General features: G+C 47.5%; 1 protein-coding gene across 2 annotated transcripts in view; it reads left to right on the top strand.

Moving 5' to 3' along the window:
- KANK2 (KN motif and ankyrin repeat domains 2) overlaps positions 1–22,648 on the top strand; it is a 121,917-nt gene that overhangs the window by 35,816 nt on the left and 63,453 nt on the right. Inside the window, exons 2-3 of one of the 2 annotated variants that reach the window (XM_073654222.1) lie at positions 9,406–9,467; positions 14,980–15,079. The gene's annotated coding sequence lies outside the window, so the exon portion shown is untranslated. The remainder of the gene's footprint in view (positions 1–9,405; positions 9,468–14,979; positions 15,080–22,648) is intronic. The other variant, XM_073654221.1, reaches the window with a different exon arrangement.

Below are 22,648 nucleotides of genomic sequence, written 5' to 3'. Positions count from 1 at the left end.
TTATCCTAAACTTCAGTAGAATGGATGAACCACCATCTGTGCCCCCATAAGCCTTGATTGATTGCTCTACCATACCTTTAACCATCCCCCCCCCCTCCAAAATTCAACTCTTCCACACCTTGGTAGGCCTTTATGGAGACCACAACCAACCACTTAAACCTGATGTTCTCCTAGTCTGGATTTGTTGCCTAGTAGGCCCAAATAGTCTGGCAATTTCTCAAAAGTCCTAGCAGTGGTCTGTAGAGCCCTCAAAAAGACACCATAAATGATGGTTGAGGTTGGTCCAAACCAATGGTGTACCCTGCCTGTGTTTCGGCACCATTTTACCAAACTATCTCAGCACATCTACTATAATCTTGGATGTAGAACTGTAGAAAAAAAACAGAGTTATGGCCTAAGGGGCAATGTGTCCTCTCATGGTGATAAAAATGTCGTCTATGAGGAGCGCTCTATTCGAGTTCACATTACCCGCATTGTCCTGGTATATTGGATATTAGGCACGGGTAATATAATTAGTGCGGGTCACTGTGTATTACTGCTGCGTGACAACAGGGTGTTTGTGTTACATGGTTGGTTGTGATGCTCTGAATTCCAGGCTCTTGTAGATACCAGCAGATCGGCCCTAATAAGGAGAGTTGGCCCCTGACATTCTTCCTCCAAGACCCTGCTGCTTCTTATCTCCTCAGTCAGTGGATTAACTCGCTGTACGCCCAGGACCCTGCTGTAATGTGACTCTAATAATGTGTACATCGCCCACAGTGGGGTGGCGGGAGCCCTATGGATCTCTGCGGGGTGTCACATTTACACAAGTGTAGTGTATTGATTCAGGAGTAGGCCCCCAATGAAAGCAAACAAGACCCACCCATCCAAAATGTGCCCTTCACATCCACGGAAAGTAGGCGACAGCCAATAGTGTCCATAGCGACATGTCACCACTTTGGGAAAGCTGAGTGATCAGTAACGTTCCCAGGAAGGCGCCTGGGCCCTGATATTATAATATGGGGCTGTGTGGAGGAAGCCATGCTGGCGGAGGACTGAGACATGACGGCTGCTGAGGGCGCCACCATGACTGCGAGTGTATGGGGGAAAGATGAAATGATAGACTGACACGGGCGCTGCACGCACAGATACAGGTCTACTACCTCTCTTCTTTATCTCTTACCTTTCTCTTCCTCCGTATTTCTCTTTTCTCTCTTTATCTCCTCTTCTGTCTCTTTTCTCATTCTTTCCTCTTCTGTCTTTCTCTTTTTTCTTTTTCCACTCTTCTGTCTCTTTTCTCTATCTTTTCTCTTTCTATCCTCTTCTACTGTCTCTCTCCTCTTCAGTCTCTCTATCTTCTCTTTATCTTTCTCTCCTCTTCTGTCTCTATCTTTTCTCTTTCTATCCTCTTCTACTATCTCTCCATCTTCTCTTTATCTTTCTCTCCTCTTCTGTCTCTCTTCTCCCCTCTATTTCTCTCATCTGTTTTCCTTTTCTATCTCTTTCCTTTGTTTCTCTCTGACTCTGTATTATCTGTTCTCTCTAGGTCTCTCTCCTGCCTACCATTTCTCTTTCACCTCTCTCTACTTCTTGTATCTCCTATCTTGCACTCTTTTCGCTTGTGTCTTTACTCTCTTTTTTCTTTCTTGATTTTTCTCTCTCCATTTCCATTGTCTTTATTTTGCTTTTATCTTTCCCTTTCTCTTCTAGTTCTCTCTCTTCTCTCTCCTCTTTCCCTATCTTTTCACATTATTGTCTCTCTCCTCTGTCTTATCCTCCCTTTTGTTATTCTCTATTGTTTGTCTCTCCTCTTTATGTGGTATTTATCCCTCTTCTCTTGTATTCCTCTTTTCTCTTTCTTTTCACTGTACTATCGCTCAAGTCTCTATTTCACTCTCAAGTCTCTGTTCTCTCTCTTATATTTCTGTCTCCCTCCTCTCTGTCTTTCTATTTCTCTCTATTGTCTCTCTGTTCTTTCTCTTTGTACTTTTCTCTGTCTCTATGTCTTTTGTATTTCTCTCTCTGCTCTCAGTCTCTCCCTTTTCACTTTATCTCATCTCTCTGTTTCCTTATAGTGTATTTATCTGTTTATTGTCTCTTTTCTCTCCTTCTCTTCCATTTCTTTTATTCTTTGTCTGTCTCTCTTCTCTCCCTCTTGTATTTTCTCTTTCCTTTCTTTTTTATTCCTCTATTTTCTTTTCTCGGTCTTTCAATAATCTCTCTTATTATTTCTTTATTTCTTCTAGCTTTTCTTCTTTTTCTTTTGTTTGCTCTCTTTTTCATTCTCTTTTTCTTTCTTTCCTTTTTTCTTCCTTCTTTCCTTTTTTTCTTCCTTCTTTCCTTCTTTCTTCCTTCCTTCTTTCCTTCCTTTCTTCCTTCCTTCTTTCCTTCCTTCCTTTTTAACTTCATTTTTTCCTTTTTTTCTTTTCTTCCTTCCTTCTTCTTTCCTTTCTTCCTTTTTTTTCTTCTTTACTTTTAGCTTTCCTTCCTTCTTTCTTTCCTTCCTACCTTCTTTCCTTCCTTCCTTTTTCTTCCTTCTTTCCTTCCTTCCTTCCTTCTTTCCTTCCTTCCTTCCTTTTTTATTCCTTCCTTCTTGTCTTCCTTCTTTCCTTCCTTTCTTCTTTCCTTCCTTCCTTCCTTCTTTCCTTCCTTCTTTCCTTTCTTCTTTCCTTCCTTCTTTCCTTCTTCCTTTTTTACTTAATTTTTCTTTTTTTTCTTTTCTTCCTTCCTTCTTCTTTCCTCTCTTCCTTTTTTTCCTTCTTTACTTTTTGCTTTCCTTCCTTTCTTCCTTCTTTCTTTCCTTCCTACCTTCTTTCCTTCCTTCCTTTTTCTTCCTTCTTTCCTTCCTTCCTTCTTTCCTTCCTTTCTTCCTTCCTTCTTTCCTTCCTTCTTTCCTTCCTTTTTTCCTTCCTTCTTTCATTTCTTCTTTCCTTTCTTCTTTCCTTCCTTCTTTCCTTCCTTTCTTCTTTCCTTCCTTCCTTCTTTCCTTCCTTCCTTCCTTCTTTCCTTCCTTCTTTCCTTCCTCTAAATTCTCTCTCTTGTATTTCTCTCCATGTATTTTCTTCTTTCTCCTCTTACTAGTTTCTTCTCTTTTCTTTCTTTCTCACATTAGACCGCCATGTGTGACCAGTTGATGAGTTTCTATTGGTTGGACCAGTTGGTTGCTGTTGGGTTATTACCGTTGTGTTTCGGTGGTCACTGTACATAATACATAATAACCAAAACCATCCCTTTTCATGACCATAATCCAGTGAGTAAAGAAGCTAAAAGATTGTGCCGTCTGCAGACAAGGTGTTGGTTAGACCCAAAATGTGGCCCCACATGACAAGTTTACAACCTTTCCCTGTTACTAATATTGTAGCTGTGAACATCACAGATTCCACAACTTTCTTAAGACTTTTTTTAAAGAATATTTATCAGTATGATGTGAATCTGGCTACCAATATAGTACAGAACTCCCTGGAACGCCCGCCTTTGGGAAGTGGGTGCAGAAAAGGAGGTGCCCCAAACTGTCTCCAGGTCGGGGTTGGCAGAAGGGTGCACCCCCAATAGAGGCAGACATGAAAGATCGGCCAACTGTGGGATGGCGGACATCATCCTCCTTCAGGATATTTTGAGAACATTTATGTTAAGGGTCTTTGTTCTCTAATTAAATCCCCACATTGGAGGTTTTCTGAGATAACTTATATTTCTTTATAGAAGGAGCCGGCCTATTATACAACCAGGCACAGACGACTACCCTTTACTCACACTTTTAAGATGCAAGACTAAATGTCAGATATCTCGTTGTGTAAGCGGGCCCAAACCAACCCCCGAGAGCAATATGTCTGATTAAACACCCTGGTAACAGGACAATCGCATCTCCAGCCCTGCCAAATGTGGAAGAATTCTCCAGGCCATTGTCTTCTGTAATAAAGACATTTTTTAGAAGGGAGGAGAGGCTGAAACTGTAGGACGTTATGAAAGAATAAAAGGTCATTTGGAGGCCCAGAACTCAACGCAGACTCACATTATAATCGACTTTTACAAGTCAAAAAGGGTTTGAGGCTTTCAAAGAGATAAGCAGATCCAAATGGCTAAAAGTTTGCACACCCCCTTCTAGTTCATTAGCAGGTTTTGCCCATTTTAGCTACAACAGGTCCATGCAATAATTTTAGACAAACGTCTGCTGTCCTACGACTGCCGCCTTGATCGATGGTAACTAATATTGTGACACATCTAAGAACCTCAGCTCAGCTGCAGCGCAAGGGCAAGATGGGTTCATTGAGCAGGACCACTGAGTGCTCAATGCCAGGTGTCAGCTGGAGAGGTGTAAAGGACATCGGCCTTGAGCATAAAATGGAGTGGTCACACATCACTGTCTAGCAGATGAATGATTAACCAGAGCTCATTGAGTGCACAATGCCAAGTATCAGCTTCTGTGGTGTCAGCATTGGCATTACTCTGGAGTGACCACATATCATGGCTAGCGGCTGGATAGGTAGACTAGGCTAACTGAACAGGACCACCGAATGCAGTGTCAGGTGTCAGCTGGAGTGGTGTAAAGAACATCAGCCTTGAACTTGAAAGGGCTACTCCGGGGTGATCACTGTCTAGCAGATGAATGGGTAACCTAGGCTCATCGAGTGCACAATGCCAGGTATCGGCTGCTTTAGTATAAAGGACGTCCACATTGAATGTGAAAGTACTTCTAAGGCGGCCTCACACATTATGTCTAGCAGATGAGTGTGTAACCTAGGCTCATCGAGTGCACAATGCCAATTTTCTGCTGCTTTGGCGTAAAGGACGTTGGCTCATTGAGCAGGACCAACGGGTGCACAATGACAGATGTCAGCTGGAGTGGTGTAAAGGATGTCAGCCTTGAGCATAAAATGGAGTGGTCACACATCACTGTCTAACAGATGAATTAGTAACCAGAGCTCATTGAGTGCACAATGCCAAGAATCAGCTTCTGTGGTGTAAGAGACGTCAGCATTGGCATTACTCTGGAGTGACCACATATCATGTCTAGCGGCTGGATAGGTAGACTAGGCTAACTGAACAGGACCACCGAGTGCACAGTGTCAGGTGTCAGCTGGAGTGGTGTAAAGGACGTCAGCCTTGAACTTGAAAGGGCTACTCCGGGGTGATCACTGTCTAGCAGGTGAATGGATAACTTAGGCTCATCGAGTGCACAATGCCAGGTATCGTCTGCTTTGGTATAAAGGACGTCCACATTGAATGTGAAAGTACTTCTAAGGCGGCATCACACATCATGTCTAGTAGATGAGTGTGTAACCTAGGCTCATCGAGTGCACAATGCCAGGTGTCGGCTGCTTTGGTATAAAGGACGTCCACATTGAATGTAAAAGTACTCCTAAGGCCATGTCCCCATTATCAGTATTTGGTCAGTATTCGGTCAGTATTTTTTCTCAAGAGTGGGAGCCAAAACCAGGTGAGGAACAATCAGAGAAAAGGTGTAATAGAAACAAGTCACCAATTCTGCATTTATCACCCACTCCTGGTTTTGGCTCCCACTCCTGAGAAAAATACTAATTGAATACTGATAGTGGGGCCGTGGCCTGAGGAGGCATCACTCATTATGTCTAGCAGATGAGTGTGTAACCTACGCTCATCGAGTGCACAATGCCAGTTTTCAGCTGCTTTGGCGTAAAGGACGTCAGCTCATTGAGCAGGACCACCGGGTGCACAATTATTATTATTATTATTATTTATTATTATAGCGCCATTTATTCCATGGCGCTTTACATGTGATAGGGATATACATAACAAAAGCATTTACATAATCTTAACAAAACGAGTCAGCGACTGGTACAGGAGGAGCGAGGACCCTGCCCGCGAGGGCTCACAGTCTACGAGGGATGGGTGAGGATACAGTAGGTGAGGGTAGAGCTGGTCGTGCAGTGGTGTTTACTGCAGGTTGTAGGCTTGTCGGAAGAGGTGGGTCTTCAGGTTCCTTTTGAAGGTTTCCACGGTCGGCGAGAGTCTGATATGTTGGGGTAGAGAGTTCCAGAGTAGGGGGGAAGCACGGGAGAAATCTTGTATACGAGTGTGGGAGGAGGAGATAAGAGGAGAGTAGAGCAGGAGATCTTGTGAGGATCGGAGGTTGCGTGCAGGTAAGTACCGGGAGACTAGGTCACAGATGTATGGGGGAGACAGGTTGTGGATGGCTTTGTATGCCATGGTTAGAGTTTTGAACTGAATTCTCTGGGCAATAGGGAGCCAGTGAAGGGATTGACAGAGAGGAGAGGCCGGGGAATAGCGGGGGGACAGGTGGATTAGTCGAGCAGCAGAGTTTAGGATAGATTGGAGAGGTGCAAGAGTGTTGGAAGGGATGCCACGGAGCAGGAGGTTGCAGTAGTCGAGGCGGGATATGATGAGGGCATGCACTAGTGTTTTTGCAGAGTCTTTGCTGAGGAATGCACGGATCCGGGAGATGTTTTTGAGTTGGAGTCGGCAGGAGGTGGAAAGGGCTTGAATATGTGGTTTGAAGGAGAGATCAGAGTCCAGGGTTACCCCAAGGCAGCGAGCTTGTGGGACTGGGGAGAGTGAACAGCCATTGATGTTGATGGATAGGTCAGATGGGGGATGTGAATGAGAGGGTGGAAAGATGATGAACTCTGTTTTATCCATGTTGAGTTTTAGAAACCTGTCGGAGAAGAAGGATGAGATGGCGGACAGACATTGTGGGATTCTGGTTAGTAGGGAGGAGATATCGGGTCCAGAGAGGTAGATCTGTGTGTCGTCAGCATAGAGGTGATACTGAAAGCCGTGAGACTCTATGAGCTGTCCCAGGCCGAAGGTGTAGATGGAGAAGAGCAGGGGTCCTAGAACTGAACCTTGGGGGACACCGACAGATAGGGGGCGAGATGAGGAGGTGGTGCGTGAGTGGGAGACGCTGAATGTCCTGTCTGTTAAGTATGAGGAGATCCAAGATAGAGCCAAGTCCGTGATGCCAAGAGCTGAGAGAATCTGGAGTAAGAGGGAATGGTCCACTGTGTCAAAGGCAGATGACAGGTCCAGAAGGAGGAGGATGGAGTAGTGTCGCTTGGATTTGGCATTTAGTAGGTCGTTTGTGACTTTGGTCAGGGCAGTTTCAGTCGAGTGATGCGGTCGGAAGCCAGATTGTAGACGGTCGAAGAGGGAGCAGGAGGAGAGGTGGGAGGACAGTTCAAGGTGGACATGTTGTTCTAGAAGTTTTGAGGCAAAGGGGAGAAGTGATATGGGGCGGTAGCTGGTCAGAGAGGAAGGGTCAAGGGAGGGCTTTTTGAGGATGGGTGTGATTGCGGCATGTTTGAAACATGAGGGGAAGACTCCGGTTGTTAGTGATAGATTGAAGAGGTGGGTTAGGGTTGGGATGAAGACTGAGGTGAGGTTAGTGATGAGGTGGGATGGGATTGGGTCAAGTTCGCAGGTGGTGAGGTGTGATTTGGAGAGTAAAGAGGAGACTTGACCTTCTGTAATGGTGGAGAAGTGGGGTTTGGAGGAGGATGGTTGAGTAGATATGAGGAGGGGATGTGTGGACTTTAGGCCAAAGTTTTGTCTGATGGTGTCAATCTTCTGTTTGAAGAATGAGGCAAAGTCGTCGGCTGAGATGAGAGAAGAGGGAGGAGGTGCTGGGGGACGAAGGAGAGAGTTGAAAGTGTTAAATAGCTGTTTAGGGTTGTGAGATAGGGAGGATATGAGAGATGAGAAGTAGGTTTGTTTTGCTGTAGTGAGTGCGGACTTGAAATTAGTGAGGGATTGCTTGAATGCCATGAAGTGCTCGATGGAGTGAGACCTTTTCCATCTCCGCTCCGCAACCCTGGAGGCCCGGCGCAGTTCTTTGGTAAGTTTAGTGTGCCAGGGTTGCCTGTTGAATGTGCGAGGTGTGGTGTGTGTGAGAGGGGCGATCGAGTCTAGAGCTGCAGCTATTGTGGTGTTATATGAAGCAGCAGCAACGTCTGCATCGTGCAAGGAATCAATGCCAGGTGTCAGCTAGAGAGGTGTAAAGGATGACAGCCTTGAACGTGAACTGGAGTGGTCACACATCACTGTCTAGCAGAGCTCATCGAGTGCACAATGCCAAGTGTCAGCTTCTGTGGTGTAAAGAACGTCAGCATTGGCATTACTCTGGAGTGACCACACATCATGTCTATCAGCTGGATAGGTAGCCTAGGCTAACCGAGCAGGACCACCAAGTGCACAGTACCAAGTTTTAGCTTATTTGGTGTAAAGGACATCAGCATTGATTTTGGAAGCACTTCTCTGGTGCGGTCACACATTACTGTCCATCAGATGAATGAGAAACCTAGGCTCATTGAGTGCACAATGCCAGGTGTCAGCTGAAGCGGTGTAAAGGACGTCAGCATTGGATATGGAAACACTCTGATCACACATCTCTGTTTAGCAGCTGTAGGGGAAACCTGTATTTGAGGGACGTGAAGAGAATGTTTCCTGTCCAAATGTTTAGTGTAAAGTTTGCTTGGGGAGGATAAATTGTTGGGGGGGGGGGTGACTTTAGTGGTTTCAGCCTCTTGGAAATCCTAATATTCCAACCTTAAATTCTCCTTTAAGGATGTCAACTGCTTAATACAAGGTCCATAAGGTCTTGACTTCCACCCTAACACAATCAGTTTAGAGAGTCGAAATTAGGAAAGCAGTGATCTGCTCCAGATTTAAGTAACACCCACATTTTTAGGAAAAAAGTTGAAAAAAAGCCCCACATTTTTGTCTAAAACAGGCATGCACCAAAATAATTTTATCCTGTGACTCTACCATGTTACTTTATGTGTAAAGCCCCCCACTAAGTTCCATTCTTCATTGGTCGCCGCGGGGGTCCTCGAGATATAAATGGCTTTTTGTGTTCCTGGGCCGTCTCCAACCTCTGTGTTTTACACATTTGCCTAATGATACTCATGTGAGCTGGAGACGAGTGGGTTAAAATAGTCTTCTTGTCTTTCCAGTTTCTCCTGATAATAATAATCATAATACTAATAATACTCATGGCAGTGACATCTGTGTTCTCATTGACGGGTCACTGCCTGTACTTCTGTGAGCACATTAGGTACTGGGACTGCCACCCTTATGAAGGTGACAAGTTTTATAGGGTGTCAGGCACAGGCACTACGTGGCTGAGTTGATGTGTGATGCACTGGTCATACAGTTGGGTTCTCACATCAGAACTTTGATTCTTAGGGGTTTCCATATTGACGGCTTCTCCTTAGCGCAGGACATGGATCTTAGTTTGGATAGATCGGACTCAAACTGTTGATTTAAAGGGCAGCGCCATATTATCCACAGTGGCTCAACCGGGTATTACATCTCAGTCTCATTTACTGAGATTCAGTTATCACCAGATTGATTCAGAGGATTTTAAGTTGAAAATGTTTCCCCAACGCTCTGTACAATGTTCATGTTTATATTTTTGTCTCATCTTTATTTCAGATGACTGGAAGATGACGTGATCAGCACACTCACATAGTGGATGTTTACATACTATATATAAGGTCAGTATCGCTTCTTCATGTGGAGAGGGAGGGGCAGGGTCCATGTCACATAGCTCCTCCCTCCTGACTGTGTCACTCTGTGGTGGGAGGAGCAGACTCTAAGTCACACAGCTCCTCCCTCCTGACTGTGTCACCCTGTGGTGGGAGGAGCAGACTCCATGCCACATGGCTCCTCCCTCTTGACTCCATGTCACATAGCTCCTCCCTCCAGACTGTGTCACCCTGTGGTGGGATGGGCAGACTCCATGTCACATAGTCCCCCCCTCTTGACTCCATGTCACATAGCTCCTCCCTCCTGACTGTGACACTGTGGTGGGAGGAGCTGACTCCATGTCACATAGCTCCTCCCTCCTGACTGTCACCCTGTGGTGGGAGGAGCAGACTCCATATCACATAGCTCCTCCCTCCTGACTGTGGTGGGAGGAGCAGACTCCATGTCACATAGCTCCTCCCTCCTGACTGTGTCACCCTGTGGTGGGAGGAGCAGACTCCATATCACATAGCTCCTCCCTCCTGACTGTGGTGGGAGGAGCAGACTCCATGTCACATAGCTCCTCCCTCCTGACTGTGTCACCCTGTGGTGGGTGGAGCAGACTCCGTTTCACATAGCTCCTCCCTCCTGACAGTATCACCCTGTGGTGGGAGGGGCAGACTCCCTGTCACATAGCTCCTCCCACCTGACTATCACCCAGAAGCAGACTTCTATCACACATATTCATACTAAGGGTAGGAAAGTCAATAAATCTGAGCATTATGGGAAGAACTTGCAGAGGTGCCCCGGCCTGTTTCGAACCTGGGACCCCAGTGCTACATGTAAACCCCCAGATATTCATCCAGTAGGATCACTCCTGCCTCTTGGACACTCAGGGTGTAAATCCCCTCAGTGATTGGAAGTGACTCGATTCTGACCCCGTGTTTTCTGCGGTAGTCCGGCCCTATAATGGACCAGCATCCTATAAGCCCGGCCTTGGGGTAACCTTCTGCCTCCGTCTAGGGACTAAGATGAATCTGAACCCCGGACTGGAATGTGTCAGGGAGCGAGGGGCCCTGGGAGATGTCTGCCTGCTCCAGGGTGTTGTAATAACGCATTTCATGTCATTCCTCCCCAACTCCTGGTTTCCTCTTTAATCTCAGGCCAGGAGGATGGAAGTGCGGAGTCTGCTCTCTGTCATTGAGGAAGAATGAGGGTTCGGGGGCCACATTCTTAACCCCTTAACCTCCTGGTGTGTGTACATGTTGTGTCTATACTTCCCTGCAGCGTTAAGCATTTTTCCGTTTTCGCGACATCTAAATATATTGTCAGTGAGTTATGTCGTATCATAACTGCATGGATCACTGCTCCATATTCATTCATTCATTCATTCAATCATTTGACATTTATCACAGGGCTCCCATTTTAGCAAATAGAGCCCAGGAGCCCAATTCATTGATAATATCTTCTGACTTGTCCCAATGACGCATTAGAGCAGGAGTGCACAACATTTTTTGGTCCAAGGGCCACATTGTCATACTGAATCAATCCGTAGAGCCACAAGAAAATTGAAAGGGATATTTACAGGAAAACATCTGCAGAACAAAGTTTTGAGTATTTGAGAAGGATTTTGAGTTTCTGCTCCAAAAAATCTATGTGAACACATCCAAACTTAAACTGAGTTTTTGGAGCTGAAACTCAACTAAATTCTCTTCATAATCTCAAAAATAAATTTTGAGGATTTTTCACATGAAGCATGTTATGGATTGCTACATGATCAGAACCACTATCAGTACATGAAATCAGTGCCAGAACCACCGTCAGTACATGAATGCATCACCAAGCTTAGTACAGTGATCAATTGCAGTTTCAGGTCAGCCCCATATACACTTGTATCATGTAAACCTGCAACTCCCAATATGCCTTTAACAATGGTAAGGAGATGCTGGGAGTTGTTCTTACCAGCCATCAACAGGCTGTGGACCATACAGGAACCATAGTACTGATGAGATGCAGGAAGGATCACAAATAAACATTTACATCCAGGTACCTTTTAGGTGACATCTTCTCTGATCGTTCCCATCCCTTTTGTTTCCACATAGTACAGATGTCATGATGAGAGTTCATGCCCAGAGCTCGTCTCTGCAGACTTCCCTCTTCTCCTTCTCCAGCAGCAGATCCTGACACGGTGCCATTAAAAATAAAAGTATCATTATACTGCCCCATAAATAAAAATATCTCCCATGCTGCACCCCTAAATAAATAATTGCCCTTCAGTGTGCTTCCTGCACAAAATATCCCTCCCACACTGCCTATCTCTAAAATGACCTCCCCACACTGCCCCTATCCATAATGTCCCCCCTACATTGCCCCTTTCTATAATATTCCCCCCACACTGTTTTACCTGACCACAGAGCTGGTTTCACAGCCACATTGCTCAGTACTGCTGTATAATACCATAGAATGCCTTCACTAAAGTGCGATACAGAGAAAACTTACCAAGACCACACCGTGCCCCAATAATACCGCCACATAGTACTTAAATAATACATAGTTATGTTTGTCAAACGTGTGGAGCATGGTGAGGAAAGGGTGGTAAAACCCTCTCCATAATGTCCCCCAACACTGCCTGTCTCCATAATGTCCTCCCCACACAACTCCTCTCTGTAGTATTCCCCCCAACACAGCTCCTCTCCATGTCCCCCCCCACAGCTCCTTTTCATAATATCCCTCCCACATAGGTCCTCTCTATAGTGTTGCCCAACACAGCTCCTCTTCGTAATATTACGCCCCACATAGCTCCGTTCCGTAATATTACCCCCACACAGATCCTCTCCGTAATATCACCCCCCTACACATCTCCTCGCCATAATGTCTCCACACACAGCTCCTCTCCATAATGTCACCACACACAGCTCCTCCCCATAATATTCCCCCCACACAGTTCCACTCCGTAATTTCTCCCCCCACAGCTCCTCTCCATAATATCCCCCACACACAGCACCTTTCCGTAATTTCCCCCAAACAACTCTTTTCCATAATTTCCCCCAACACACAGAGCTTCTCTCCACAATTTTCACCCACACAGCTCCTCTTCATAATACTCCCTCCACACAGCTCCTGTCTGTAAATCTTCGGCTCCTCCTGTAGCGCTTACTTTTTCCGGTGAGTCCTTGCCTCCTCTGCGCTTCGGCGCCGGTGATGAGATCACAGTGTGGTGTGATGACCTCATCACGCTGCTGCACGTTGAGCCGGGGGCTGATGAGCGCTGCTCTGTTCTGCCCCAGTCCCGGCACTAAAGTGTTTAACTATATTCGCATCTGAAAGGCACGAGTACAGTTGAATATAGGAAGGTGGGAGCTGAAGTCTCCCGATTCTTTGCAGGCCTCACAACTTCTAAGGCGGGCTGCCTGTTGTGCAGGCCTGTATTAGAGGATATGTGAATGGGATCTTACATTCATTCATTCATTCATTAATTCTTTCGATCATTCATTGCCCAGCTGTGCAAATTGTAACAATAGCGCATGTAAAGGTTGCGCCTGAAGAAGGGCCCCACTGACTCTCTGCTACATATGAAGATACCAGCATTATAAATGGTACATGCCGGTGTGGGCCCCGTTGCAGATATTGAATGAGGGCACAGAAACTTCCTTTTCTGTTCACTAGTAATTGTAAACCATTGAAGTCATTTATGTTCCTCCTGGTAAATAATTTTTAAAATAGAGTTGAGATCTTTTGCCTATTCGGCCACTCTTTATCCTTACATAATAGGGATTAAGGTTAATGTATGTTAGCTACACAACACATGCCCTAATAATGTCCAAACCAAACATCAACTTTATTCCCTTCATGTAGTCAATGCAACTATTCTTTACATTTAAATTGGTATTGCTGCTTTCTAGTAAGTGTTACATCTCATCCTAGTGTTGTATTCACAGCTACACTGCTTGGTACTGCTGTATAATATCTTTCATGCTGTTGTTCATGAACATGTGCTACATAAAGACAGGAGAGCAGGAGTCCCTCAAGTCTATGTGTGTTGTATATGGGGGACATCATAGCTGCCAGTCTCCACCCACTTGCTCACTGATAACTGAAAATTAGAGATAGGGCCTGATAACATATGCAGATAGAAGCTATATGATGAACAAAAATAAGGTTACTCTTCATGTGTACACACACATGTCAGCTTATTCTGAAAAAGTATCTACAACAGGTATGATTTCTGGTAAGTGTTTTACCTGACCACAGAGCTGGATTCACAGCCACAATGCTCAATACTGCTGTATAATACCATAGAATGCCTTCACTAAAGTGCTATACAGAGAAAAATTACTAAGCCCATACCATGTCCCAATAATACTGCCACATAGTAGTTAAATAATACATAGTTATGTTTGTCAAAAAAGTGGAGCATGGCAAGGAAATGGTGATAAAACTCACCATGTTATGGAGTACAATTATTTTTTAAATTTAAAAACTGTGTTGCTGCTTTCTAGTAAGTGTTATATCTCAACCCAGTGTTGTATTCACAGCTACACTGCTTAGTACTGCTGTATAATGTCCTCCATGCTACTGCTCCTAAACATGTGCTACATAAAGACAGGAAATCAGAAATCCCTCAATTCTCTGTGTGCTGTATATGGAAGACATCATAACAGCTAATCTTCACCCACTTGCTCACCGACAGCTGTAAACTTAGAGATAGTGCCTGGTGACAACTGCAGGTAGATAAAAGCTATAAAATTAAATAAAATTATTCTTCATGTGTACGTATACACACACACAACTGCTTATTCTCAAAAGTTACCTGTAATAATATGTATGCTCTCCGGTAAGTGTTTTACTTCATTCTAGTGCTGGAATCACAGCCACAATGCTCAGTACTGCTGGATAATGTCCTCCATGCTCCTGCTTTTGAACAAGTTCTGCACAGAGACTCTATGTTCGGTATCCCACAAGTTTCTGTGTGCTGTATGTGGGAGACATCATAGCAGCTAGTCTCCACCCTCTAGCTCAGAGACAACTGAAAATTAAAGATAGAGCCTTCAGAAGGGAAAACTGCAGGAAACAAGACATATAATGGCCAGATATAATTAACAGTCACCTTAAAGTACAGGATTGCTTATTCTGTGATTAGGCATCTTTTCTTTTTACTGCCACCAGATGGTGTTGATTTTTATCAGCACATTGCCATCCGGCAGCTACAGTTAGGAAACCAATGGCTTTCCAGTGGACACTGTACCCTTTTTCGCCGGTAATAAGCAGATGCCAAATGGCGTCAAGTGTTCACTTGCTGCCTGCTACATTTACTTTCCAGGACAAGGATGAAGTACATGACAGCTCCTGTTATGACATTTAGCTGATGAACACGTCCATTGTGTTATTCTTCACTCGCTCTAATTTGAAACATTCCAACATGTGATATGGCGCACGTGACATCACAACTCTCCAATTATAAGCTATAAATGACAGTAGTCACACAAAAACTCTGCCTTTAAAGCCTATGTTTCACTTGAGCAATGTATTTTTACTCCACAGACAATGCCCTGATATTGTACCGTTATAAGGAGTTATTCATTACAGAGCCATACTGTGTCTAAATAATGCCGCCATACAGTGTCGATGAAAAGATCCCATAGTAAGTGCCCGTTTTCTCATGTCATAATCTGACTCGCCCTCGTCGCCCAGCGCCTATTCATTACGAGCAGGACATTCCTTATGGCTTTACTTTTCATTTCTTGTTGTCTTCTTGGATCTGTCCTGTAATTACAGGGATTTCAGTTCTATAAGGGACGTCCTAGGTCTCCCCTGACCTGACATTTTCCCCTGGGGCTGCGATGAAAAGAGGCGTAATTGGCGGGAATCCAGGCGGTAACCAGAGTGGGTTAGAAATGTTTATTTATAGAGAAAATTAATTCCATATAAGGGGACGGGACGGGAGAGAGGGGGCTGGCATCAGGAGAAGAGACTCGGGGCTGGTAGAAGCAGAGGGGTCAGGAAGCTGCTTCATTTCACCTCTGTGGACCTGATAGTACTATTATGTTGTTATATGGAATATATTTGTTGTAGTTTCAAGCCTATCAGAGTCCCTGATTATGTAGGACTATTTCTCTTCTGTACCAAACACAATGTAAATATCTATGTTCAAGAATATAACTACTATAATACTGCTCCCTATATTCAAGAATATAACTACTATAATACTGCCCCCTATGTACACGAATATAACTACTATAATACTGCTCCTATGTACAAGAATATAACTACTATAATACTGCCCCTATGTACAAGAATATAACTACTATAATACTGCCCCCTATGTACAAGAATATAACTACTATAATACTGCTACTATGTGCAAGAATATAACTACTATAATACTGCCCCTTATGTACACGAATATAACTACTATAATACTGCCCCTATGTACACGAATATAACTACTATAATACTGCCCCTTATGTACACGAATATAACTACTATAATACTGCCCCCTATGTACAAGAATATAACTACTATAATACTGCCCCTATGTACAAGAATATAACTACTATAATACTGCCCCTATGTACAAGAATATAACTACTATAATACTGCCCCTTATGTACACGAATATAACTACTATAATACTGCCCCTATGTACACGAATATAACTACTATAATACTGCCCCCTATGTACAAGAATATAACTACTATAATACTGCCACTATGTACAAGAATATAACTACTATAATACTGCCCCTATGTACAAGAATATAACTACTATAATACTGCCCCCTATATACAAGAATATAACTACTTTAATACTGCCCCTATGTACAAGAATATAACTACTATAATACTGCTCCCTATGTACAAGAATATAACTACTATAATACTGCCCCCTATATACAAGAATATAACTACTTTAATACTGTAACGGGTCCGGGAGGCGGAACCTCTGAGCTACTATACAAGGGGGCGGCCCTTGTAAGGGAGCGGGTGGCAGTCTCTGGGTGAACGGACAGGGAGTTACGGCAAGTGATCAGGGCAGTCTCTGGGTAAGGGGTAGGTACGACCTGTGATGGCGGAGCCTCCGGGTAGGCTAGCAGGCAGATGGTAGATGTGTGCTCCCAGGTGAGCAAGCGAGAGTCTCTGGAATAGCAGGTGGTCACGGCACGTGACGGCGGAACCTCCGGGCTGGCAGGCAGGTAGGTAACGGAGAAGCGCTCCCAGGTGAGCGGGCAAGAGTCTCTGGAATAGCTGGTGGTCACCGCACGTGACAACGGGACCTCCGGGCTGGCAAGCAGGCAGGTAACGGAGATGCGCTCCCAGGTGAGCGGGCAAGAGTCTCTGAGATAGCTGGTGGTCACAGCACGTGACAACGGAGCCTCCGGGCTGGCAAGCAGGCAGGTAGCGGAGAAGCGCTCCCAGGTGAGCGGGCAAGCTGGTCCATAGACAGACTGACCGGAGTTGTAAGGCAGACCGTCGGACCTCAGGCAAGCAGGCAGGTAGCTGGCAGGAAACTGGCAGGAAACTGGCAGGTAACTGGCAGGTAACTGGCAACGGGACCTGAGGGCTGAAGCACAGGTGAGACACAGGTGCAAACAACATTGCTCGGGCACCTCCATTTTGGAGGAGGTGCCTTATATATGATGAAGTCCTCCGGCCATTGGCCGGGGACTCCTTAGGACGGCGCGCGCGGCCCCTTTAAGAGGAGGGGAGCGCGCGCGCCCTAAGCACAGGGGCCGGGAAGGAGCGCGCGCTGAGAGCAGAGCGGGAGGAGGACGCCGGGAAGGAGCGCGCGCTGACAGCAGAGCGGGGAGAGGACGCCGGGCACGGAGCAGAGCGGTGAGGGGAGCAGCGTCCCTGCCTAGCAGAGGGCAGGGACGCCAGCGCTACAGTACCCCCCCCTTTAGGCCCCCCCTTTTTTAGGCCAGACAGAAATTTAGCTAGGATGAGAGGGGCATGGATGTTCTCCCGGGGCTCCCACGTTCTCTCCTCAGGACCAAACCCCTTCCAATCTACCAGAAAAAAGGTCTTTCCTCTTACCCTTTTGGTGGCAAGAATGTTCTCTACCTCAAACTCGTCCTCAGCAGAAACCGGAGCAGGAGGCGTACCTGTAGACTTGGAAAAAGAGTTAAGCACCACAGGTTTGAGGAGAGACACATGGAAGGAGTTAGGGATCCGTAAGTTGGCCGGGAGTTTCAATTTATAGGCCACCGGGTTGATCTGACTGATGACCTCCAGTGGGCCGATGAACCGAGGCCCTAACTTATAGGAAGGGATCTTGAGCCGGACATATTTGGACGAGAGCCAGACTTTATCCCCAGGGCGGAATTGAGGAGGGTCCAGACGTTTTTTGTCAGCGTGTCTTTTCATACGCTCGGATGACAGAAGGAGTGCGGACCGGGTACTCTCCCATATGGAGGAAAATTTGTTAACAAGAGATTCCGCAGCCGGATTGTCCGCCGAGGTGGAGACGGGAAACGGGATCCCAGGATGCTGACCGTAGACTACAAAAAACGGGGATTTGGAGGAAGACTCGCTCTCGTGATTGTTGTACGAGAATTCGGCCCATGGCAGGAGATCCACCCAGTCAGAATGGTGGGCATTAACGAAGTGCCGAAGGTAACTGGTCAGGTTCTGATTGATCCGCTCCACTTGACCATTAGACTGTGGGTGGTAAGCGGAGGAGAAGTCCAGGGTGACGTCCAGCAATTTACAAGTGGCTCTCCAGAAACGGGAAGTGAACTGTACCCCACGATCCGACACGATGTGACGGGGCAAGCCATGAAGACGGAAGATGTGGCGGATAAAGTCTTTAGCCAGCTCGGGTGCAGACGGAAGACCTGGCAGTGGAATGAAGTGAGCCATCTTGGAGAAGCGGTCAGCGACCACCCAAATGACCGTACAACCGGCAGAGACGGGTAGATCAGTAATGAAGTCCATCGCTATATGCTGCCAGGGGGCAGCAGGTACTGGCAGAGGTAGGAGGCGGCCGGCCGGCAGGTGTCTCGGAACTTTGTTGCGGGCGCAGGACACACAGGCAGAAACAAAGTCTATTACATCCTTGTGCAGGTTAGGCCACCAGTAGTGCCGGGTAATAAGCTGGAGGGTCTTTTTCTGACCGGCGTGGCCAGCTAGTTTAGACGAATGACCCCAGTGTAGGATCTTCTCCCGATCAGGTACTGGTACGAACGTTTTACCAGGAGGAAGACGATTTAGACTCACGGGAGCCACCTGCATTACTCTGGCGGGATCGATGATATGTTTCGGATCCTCCTCGAGATCAGACACCAGAAAGGACCGAGACAAGGCGTCCGCCTTGACGTTTTTGTCAGCCGGGCGAAAATGAAGGACAAAATCAAAACGAGCAAAAAACAAGGACCACCGGGCTTGGCGCGGGTTAAGTCTCTGGGCATGCTGGAGGTAAGCCAAGTTCTTGTGGTCAGTGTAAATTATTACCGGGTGAAGAGCCCCCTCGAGCAGGTAACGCCACTCCTCTAATGCCAGTTTGATGGCCAATAACTCTCGGTCTCCTATGGAATAGTTGCGCTCAGAGGAGGAGAAGAGTTTAGAGAAGAAGCCACAAGTTACCATCCTCCCGGAAGATGATTTTTGAGTAAGTACCGCTCCGGCTCCAGAGGAGGAGGCGTCAACTTCCAGGAAGAACTGTTTGTTGCCATCTGGGCGATGCAGCACCGGGGCGGAAGAGAAGGCCTGTTTAAGGGAAAGAAAGGCCTCCTCTGCTTCGGGTGGCCACTCTTTGGGATTAGTACCTTTACGGGTGAGCGCAGAAATTGGGGCCGTCCGGGAAGAGAAGTGTGGTATGAAGAGGCGGTAGTAGTTGGCGAAGCCCAGGAATCGCTGAATGGCCTTCAACCCCTCCGGTCGGGGCCATTTCTCGGTGGCAGACAGTTTCTCAGGATCCATTTGTAGGCCGGTCTGAGAGATAATGTAGCCCAGAAACGGAAGCGAGGTCTGCTCAAAGAGGCACTTCTCAAATTTAGCGTAGAGATGGTTCTGCCTTAGCCTGAGCAGGACCTGACGAACGTCCCTCCGGTGAGTCTGGAGATCCGGAGAGAAGACCAAGATGTCGTCCAGGTACACCACTACGCAGGAGTAGAGAAGGTCCCGAAAGATGTCATTGACCAACTCTTGAAAGACGGCAGGAGCGTTACAGAGACCAAAGGGCATTACCAGGTATTCATAGTGGCCGTCCCGGGTGTTGAATGCCGTCTTCCATTCATCCCCCTGACGAATACGAACCAGGTTGTACGCCCCACGAAGGTCCAGTTTGGTGAAGATCCTAGCCCCCCTCAGGCGATCAAATAATTCTGGAATGAGCGGAAGGGGGTACTTATTCTTCACCGTGATCAGGTTTAGGCCTCTATAGTCTATACAGGGACGGAGAGAGCCGTCCTTCTTTTTGACGAAAAAGAAGCCTGCTCCCGCCGGGGAGGTAGATTTCCGGATGAATCCTCTGGCCAGATTCTCCTCAATATATTCGGACATTGACCGGGTCTCAGCAGCGGATAAAGGATAGATACGCCCACGGGGAGGAGTAGTACCGGGTAGCAGATCGATGGGACAGTCGTATGGTCTATGTGGTGGTAATGTCTCTGCCTCCTTTTTATTAAAGACATCTGCATAAGACCAATAAGGAATCGGAAGTCCAGGTAGATTAGCTGGGGTAGGAGAGGGACGGACGGGATGGACGGGAACCAGGCAGGTTTTATGACAGTCTTGTCCCCAGCGAAGGACCTCTCCGGTTTGCCAGTCTAGCACGGGTGCATGTCTCTGGAGCCAGGGCAGACCTAGCAAGAGGGCGTGAGAGAGTCCAGGCAGAACATGAAAGGAGATACTTTCAGAATGCAGCATTCCCACCTGCAGGGTAATGGATTCGGTGATGAGTTGAATGGGGCGAGGTAAGAGGCCCCCATCCACGGCAGCGACAGACAAGGGTACAGCCAGAGGTTTGGTGGGGATGCGGTATTTCTCAACCAGGGACTGTGAAATAAGGTTCCCGGCTGCTCCAGAGTCAAGTTGGGCTAGTTCGAAATAACGGTTCTCCCCGTAGATGATCGAAACTGACAACAGCAGGGATGGAGAGGATTTATTCTTGTCTAGGTGGACCTCTCTGAGCGAACCTAGACACAGGCGTTTCCCGACCTCTCCGGGCAGGCACGGATCCGGTGCTCCTTACTGCCACAGTAGAAGCAGCTCCCCTTGGCACGGCGTGAGTCCTGACGGGTTTTGACCATCTTGGTCTGGTCGACCTGCATAGGCTCAGGAGAGTGTACCTGGGGAGAGATGGAGGGAATGACGGGTTTCTGGAAAGTAGGAGCTAAACGTGGAATCCTTCTCTCACGGGTGACCTCTTTGGCACGCTCCTGGAACCGTAGGTCAATCCGGGTGGCAAGGGTTATTAGATCATCGAGAGAGGTAGGAATGTCCCGACCAGCAAGTTCATCTTTAATACGACCGGACAGACCCTCCCAGAAGACGGATACCAGAGCGTCGTTATCCCAGGCCAGCTCCGAGGCAAGGGTGCGGAACCGTATGGCATATTGGCCCACGGTGAGACCCTCCTGACGGAGGCGTAGCAGAGAGGATGCGGATGAGGTCTTCCGTCCGGGTTCGTCGAAGACTTTCCGGAAAGCCGAGAGAAAAGCAGGCAAGTTGGACACCAGGGGGTCTCCTCTCTCCCATAGAGGATTTAGCCAGGCCAGGGCCTCCCCGGTGAGATGGGACATGATAAAGGCAATTTTGGCCCGGTCGGAATTAAACTGATGGGACAAAAGTTCAAAGTGCAGGGTGCACTGATTTATGAAGCCCCGAGCCTGGACGGGGTCGCCTCCGAAGCGAGGAGGTGCAGAGAGCCGGGGTCCGGGGTAGGATACCATAGTATTAGTGGGCAGCGGAGCTGCCGGATTGCAAGATATGGCACTGGCGGAGGTTGTTGGTGGATCAGACAGAGTGTTCAGGCGAGTATTAACATTCCGCAGGTGACCCAGGATGGCCTCCTGTTGGGACCTCTGACGGGACAGTTCAAGACAGAGGTCCGAGAGCGAGGGAGCTTGGGTGCCACCGGGTTCCATGGCCCGAGCAAACTGTAACGGGTCCGGGAGGCGGAACCTCCGGGCTGGCATACAAGGGGGCGGCCCTTGTAAGGGAGCGGGTGGCAGTCTCTGGGTGAACGGACAGGGAGTTACGGCAAGTGATCAGGGCAGTCTCTGGGTAAGGGGTAGGTACGACCTGTGATGGCGGAGCCTCCGGGTAGGCTAGCAGGCAGATGGTAGATGTGTGCTCCCAGGTGAGCAAGCGAGAGTCTCTGGAATAGCAGGTGGTCACGGCACGTGACGGCGGAACCTCCAGGCTGGCAGGCAGGTAGGTAACGGAGAAGCGCTCCCAGGTGAGCGGGCAAGAGTCTCTGGAATAGCTGGTGGTCACCGCACGTGACAACGGGACCTCCGGGCTGGCAAGCAGGCAGGTAACGGAGATGCGCTCCCAGGTGAGCGGGCAAGAGTCTCTGAGATAGCTGGTGGTCACAGCACGTGACAACGGAGCCTCCGGGCTGGCAAGCAGGCAGGTAGCGGAGAAGCGCTCCCAGGTGAGCGGGCAAGCTGGTCCATAGACAGACTGACCGGAGTTGTAAAGCAGACCGTCGGACCTCAGGCAAGCAGGCAGGTAGCTGGCAGGAAACTGGCAGGAAACTGGCAGGTAACTGGCAGGTAACTGGCAACGGGACCTGAGGGCTGAAGCACAGGTGAGACACAGGTGCAAACAACATTGCTCGGGCACCTCCATTTTGGAGGAGGTGCCTTATATATGATGAAGTCCTCCGGCCATTGGCCGGGGACTCCTTAGGACGGCGCGCGCGGCCCCTTTAAGAGGAGGGGAGCGCGCGCGCGCCCTAAGCACAGGGGCCGGGTAGGAGCGGGGAGAGGACGCCGGGCACGGAGCAGAGCGGTGAGGGGAGCAGCGTCCCTGCCTAGCAGAGGGCAGGGACGCCAGCGCTACAAATACTACCCCTATGTTCAAGAATATAACTACTATAATACTGCTCCTATGTACAAGAATATAACTACTATAATGCTACCCCCTATGTACAAGAATATAACTACTATAATACTGCCCCCTATGTACAAGAATATAACTACTATAATACTGCCCCCTATGTACAAGAATATAACTACTATAATACTGCCACTATGTACAAGAA

Source organism: Phyllobates terribilis, unplaced genomic scaffold (assembly GCF_046119375.1).
Source record: "Phyllobates terribilis strain yellow unplaced genomic scaffold, ASM4611937v1 Scaffold_11__3_contigs__length_659146591, whole genome shotgun sequence".
Lineage (NCBI taxonomy): Eukaryota > Metazoa > Chordata > Amphibia > Anura > Dendrobatidae > Phyllobates > Phyllobates terribilis.
The sequence above is the reverse complement of the archived record's forward strand: the minus strand, read 5'-3'. Positions and strand labels throughout refer to the sequence as shown.